Source organism: Salmo salar, chromosome 24 (genome assembly GCF_965601325.2).
Source record: "Salmo salar chromosome 24, fSalSal1, whole genome shotgun sequence".
Classification (NCBI taxonomy): Eukaryota; Metazoa; Chordata; class Actinopteri; order Salmoniformes; family Salmonidae; genus Salmo; species Salmo salar.
The window spans coordinates 45,970,001-45,975,897 of NC_138314.1; positions in this window are offsets into that span (position 1 = coordinate 45,970,001).

Genomic DNA, 5,897 nt, shown 5'->3' on the forward strand with positions numbered 1-5,897 from the left:
TAAACACAGCAGCAGATAATTGGGTCAGCCTGGTATCGTTGATTTATTGGACATGTAAATGACTGTCTAATTGGTATTTCCTGTGTCAGTGTTTAGTTATGACTACTAGCTGTTCTGGGGGGGGGGGGGGGGGGCAGTGCCCCTTCGACAACAGTTTTGGACCCCCTTGTGGCCCCCCCCCCTAAATGTGGAGTATGAAATAATTTTTACATAACAAATTTTTGCTATCGTTCTTTTTTTTTTTTTACATCCGTTATTAGACAGAGGCAACGATGATGATTATGAACATGGTCTTTTGCCTGCTAATGCAGTGAAGAAAACGATATGACAACAATAACGTCTAATGTAACTGGCCCCTCTAACAGTACAACTGGCCCCAGCTTGGCCCCCCGCAGTTTAAATGGTATAGAACTGCCACTGGTTATAACCCTTCCCCTTGATTCTGTCCTCTCTCACCAATCTATGGCTGTATATGTTCACTCCTAATCTACCTGTTTGTTGTCCCCTGTCATTCTACGTGTCAAAGTTGAACAGAAGTCCCCACCATGGTCCACAGACAGTCTCTCTCTCTCCTCCCCCTATCCACAGACAGTCTCTCTCTCTCCTCCCCCTATCCACAGACAGTCTCTCTCCTCCCTCTATCCACAGACAGTCTCTCTCCTCCCCCTATCCACAGACAGTCTCTCTCTCTCCTCCCCCTATCCACAGACAGTCTCTCTCTCTCCTCCCCCTATCCACAGACAGTCTCTCTCTCTCCTCCCCTATCCACAGACAGTCTCTCTCCTCCCCCTATCCACAGACAGTCTCTCTCCTCCCCCTATCCACAGACAGTCTCTCTCCTCCCCCATCCACAGACAGTCTCATTCCTCCCCCTATCCACAGACAGTCTCTCTCCTCCCCCTATCCACAAACAGTCTCTCTCTCTCTCCTCTCCCTATCCACAGACAGTCTCTCTCCTCCCCCTATCCACAGACAGTCTCTCTCCTCCCCCTATCCACAGACAGTCTCTCTCCTCCCCCTATCCACAGACAGTCTCTCTCCTCTCTCCTCCCCCTATCCACAGACAGTCTCTCTCCACCCCCTATCCACAGACAGTCTCTCCCCTCCCCCTATCCACAGACAGTCTCTCTCCTCCCTCTATCCACAGACAGTCTCTCTCCTCTCTCCTCCCCCTATCCACAGACAGTCTCTCTCCTCCCTCTATCCACAGACAGTCTCTCTCCTCCCTCTATCCACAGACAGTCTCTCTCCTCCCCCTATCCACAGACAGTCTCTCTCCTCCCCCTATCCACAGACAGTCTCTCTCCTCCCCCTATCCACAGACAGTCTCTCTCCTCCCCTTATCCACAGACAGTCTCTCTCCTCCCCCTAGCTAGTCTTAGAGTAGACACAACAGCAGAACACTGCCGGGTAAAAACAGATACAGCAAGATGTACATTGTATCCCCAGAAGATAGAACTTAAAAGTATTAAAAGTATGAATTAAAACCTGTTGTTTCCAAAATGGTCATCTTAGACCTAGAGAGATAGTGTGGCAGCACTATAGACCATAACACTGGTTCATATACATTGCTGTCTGCTGTTAGGTCACTGTTGTTGTCAGTGTACATCAGACACCGTACCCCACATCTCCAGACTCAGAGAAGCAATAGACATGTCAGTAAAGGATATAAATAGCACCACCTAGTGGAAGAACTCAGGGATAACGTACTGCTGTACAATGGAACTATTTACCTGAACGACAGATCTGTTCATACATTAGATCCCATCTGTCGTTACTGAGAACGGTTTATATCTCAGACCCCGGATCGGACTCATGCCTGGGGAGTTTGTCTGTGGTGGCAGCCTCAAAGCTTCTCGGCACAGGAGTCATTTCTCTAAACTAGCTGTCCCTAATCCCCTAACCCCTAACCCTGTTACCCTCTGACCCTCTAACCCTATCCGTTACCCTGCAACCAGGAGACAGAGAACCCTAACCGTTACCCTGCAACCAGGAGACAGAGAACCCTAACCGTTACCCTGCAACCAGGAGACAGAGAACCCTAACCGTTACCCTGCAACCAGGAGCCAGAGAACCCTAACCGTTACCCTGCAACCAGGAGCCAGAGAACCCTAACCGTTACCCTGCAACCAGGAGCCAGAGAACCCTAACCGTTACCCTGCAACCAGGAGCCAGAGAACCCTAACCGTTACCCTGCAACCAGGAGCCAGAGAACCCTAACCGTTACCCTGCAACCAGGAGCCAGAGAACCCTAACCGTTACCCTGCAACCAGGAGCCAGAGAACCCTAACCGTTACCCTGCAACCAGGAGCCAGAGAACCCTAACCGTTACCCTGCAACCAGGAGACAGAGAACCCTAACCGTTACCCTGCAACCAGGAGACAGAGAACCCTAACTGTTACCCTGCAACCAGGAGCCAGAGAACCCTAACCGTTACCCTGCAACCAGGAGACAGAGAACCCTAACCGTTACCCTGCAACCAGGAGCCAGAGAACCCTAACCGTTACCCTGCAACCAGGAGCCAGAGAACCCTAACCGTTACCCTGCAACCAGGAGCCAGAGAACCCTAACCGTTACCCTGCAACCAGGAGCCAGAGAACCCTAACCGTTACCCTGCAACCAGGAGACAGAGAACCCTAACCGTTACCCTGCAACCAGGAGACAGAGAACCCTAAAGTTTCTGAGGGTTTTAGGAGCCAAGCCAAATTTCTTCAGCCTCCTGAGGATGAAAAGGCGCTGTTGCACCTTCTTCACCACACTGTCTGTGTGGGTGGTCCATTTCAGTTTGTCAGTGATGTGTAGGCCGAGGAACTTGAAGCTTTTCGACCCTCTCTAGCTGCGGTCCCGCCGATGTGGATAGGGGGGTGCTCCCTCTGCTGTTTCCTGAAGTCCACGATCATCTCCTTTGTTTTGTTGACGTTGAGGGAGAGGTTATTTTCCTGGCACCACTCTGCCAGGGCTCTCACCTCCTCCCTGTAGGCCGTCTCGTCATTGTTGGTAATCAAGCCTACTACTGTTGTGTCGTCTGCAAACTTGATGATTGAGTTGGAGGCGTGCGTGGCCACGCAGTCATGGGTGAACAGGGAGTACAGGAGGGGGCTGAGAACGCACCCTTGTGGGGCTCCTATGTTGAGGATCACCGCAGTGGAGGTGTTATTGCCTACCTTCACCACTTGGGGTCAGCCCATCAGGAAGTCCAGGACATAGTTGCACAGGAAAGGGGTTCAGGCCCAGGGCTCTGAGCTTAGTGATGAGCTTTGAGGGTACTATGGTATTGAAGGCTGAGCCTTAGTCAATGAACAGCATTCTTACATAGGTATTTATTTTGTCCAGATGAGATAGGGCAGTGTACAGTGCAATTGTGATTGCGTCGTCTGTGTATCTATTGGGGCGGTATACAAATTGAAGTGGGTCTAGGGTGTCAGGTAAGGTGGAGGTGATATGATTCTTAACTAGCCTATCAAAGCACTTCATGATGACAGAAGTGAGTGCTAAGGGAAGATAGTAATTTAGTTCAGTTACCATTGCTTTCTTGGGTAGAGGAACAATGGTGGACATCTTGAAGCAAATGGGGACAACAGACTGAAATAGGGAGAGATTGAATATGTCCGTTAACACTCCAGCCAGCTGGTCTACACATGGTCGGCAGCCTTGCGAGGGTTAACACGCTTAAAGCTTCAGGACTACATTTTAGAAATGCTTAGGCCCCTGCCGCTCACGAGGACTGTGTGCTTTCGTTCTCCGTGGCCAATGTAAGTTAGTAATTTAAAAATAATTGTTTCTGACCAGTCCCTCAGATGACTAACTAACACTAATTTAGCCCCGTCTCAGGTACTAGTTTTAATGTGTTTTAATGTAAGTAAAACTACACTTAAAGGAGGAATGACCATAGCCTGCTGTCCAATAAAATGTATAGAAAAACACACTGCTCTGTGGTGTTAAACATGTTCTCCAACACACTGCTCTGTGGTATTAAACATGTTCTCCAACACACTGCTCTGTGGTATTAAACATGTTCTCCAACACACTGCTCTGTGGTATTAAACATGTTCTCCAACACACTGCTCTGTGGTGTTAAACATGTTCTCCAACACACTGCTCTGTGGTATTAAACATGTTCTCCAACACTCTGCTCTGTGGTATTAAACATGTTCTCCAACACACTGCTCTGTGGTGTTAAACATGTTCTCCAACACACTGCTCTGTGGTATTAAACATGTTCTCCAACACACTGCTCTGTGGTATTAAACATGTTCTCCAACACACTGCTCTGTGGTGTTAAACATGTTCTCCAACACACTGCTCTGTGGTATTAAACATGTTCTCCAACACTCTGCTCTGTGGTATTAAACATGTTCTCCAACACTCTGCTCTGTGGTATTAAACATGTTCTCCAACACTCTGCTCTGTGGTATTAAACATGTTCTCCAACACTCTGCTCTGTGGTATTAAACATGTTCTCCAACACTCTGCTCTGTGGTATTAAACATGTTCTCCAACACACTGCTCTGTGGTATTAAACATGTTCTCCAACACACTGCTCTGTGGTATTAAACATGTTCTCCAACACACTGCTCTGTGGTATTAAACATGTTCTCCAACAGTCTGCTCTGTGGTATTAAACATGTTCTCCAACACACTGCTCTGTGGTATTAAACATGTTCTCCAACACACTGCTCTGTGGTATTAAACATGTTCTCCAACACACTGCTCTGTGGTATTAAACATGTTCTCCAACACACTGCTCTGTGGTATTAAACATGTTCTCCAACACTCTGCTCTGTGGTATTAAACATGTTCTCCAACACTCTGCTCTGTGGTATTAAACATGTTCTCCAACACTCTGCTCTGTGGTATTAAACATGTTCTCTAACACACTGCTCTGTGGTATTAAACATGTTCTCCAACGCACTGCTCTGTGGTATTAAACATGTTCTCCAACACACTGCTCTGTGACCTCAGATAAAGATCTGGTACGACACACTAACAGGTGTCTAACAGTTTGAGATATGGACCTGTAGTTGCTGGTTACTGGTTTATTGGTTAAAATCTTGAGTTGGGCACTTCAAATAAGTAAGGGTCTGAACTGGCAGGGTCTGGACTGGCAGGGTCTGAACTGGCAGGGTCTGGACTGGCAGGGTCTGGACTGGCAGGGTCTGAACTGGCAGGGTCTGGACTGGCAGGGTCTGGACTGGCAGGGTCTGAACTACTGGCAGGGGTCTGAACTGGCAGGGTCTGGACTGGCAGGGTCTGAACTGGCAGGGTCTGAACTGGCAGGGTCTGAACTGGCAGGGTCTGGACTGCTTGATCTCAAGTAGAATCTTCTTACCGTTCCAAGTTCAAACATGTCAAAGAATGAGTTAGCTGAAAACAAGGTCAGAGTACAATGTTCTTGCAATGTGATATGATACCCGTACAATATCAACCAAATAGACCAATAAACCTGCAGGGCAATAAGACATATCATTCAAGACAGAAGGAAAGAGAGACAGGAATAGTCTGCGTGCATTTTGAGCTTGGATTGGATTGACTTTTCTTCTGGATTAAATCGTTTATTTGTAATATGATACTGTCACGTGTGCTGTCTTCAAATTCCCTGTCATAAAGGAGCCAAGGCGCAGCGTGCCGGTAATTCCACATCTTTATTTAAGGAAAACGAACCAAAACAAAACAATAAACAGGTCCGCAGCAAGCCACGTAACACACTGTGCCGTACACACACAGAAATAATAATAACCCACAAACACAAGTGGGGAACAGGCTGCCTAAGTATGGTTCCTAATCAGAGACAACGATAGACAGCTGCCTCTGTTTAGGAACCATACTCGACCCAACAAAGAAATACAAAAACAACATAGACATACAACACATAGAATGCCCACCCCATGTCACACCCT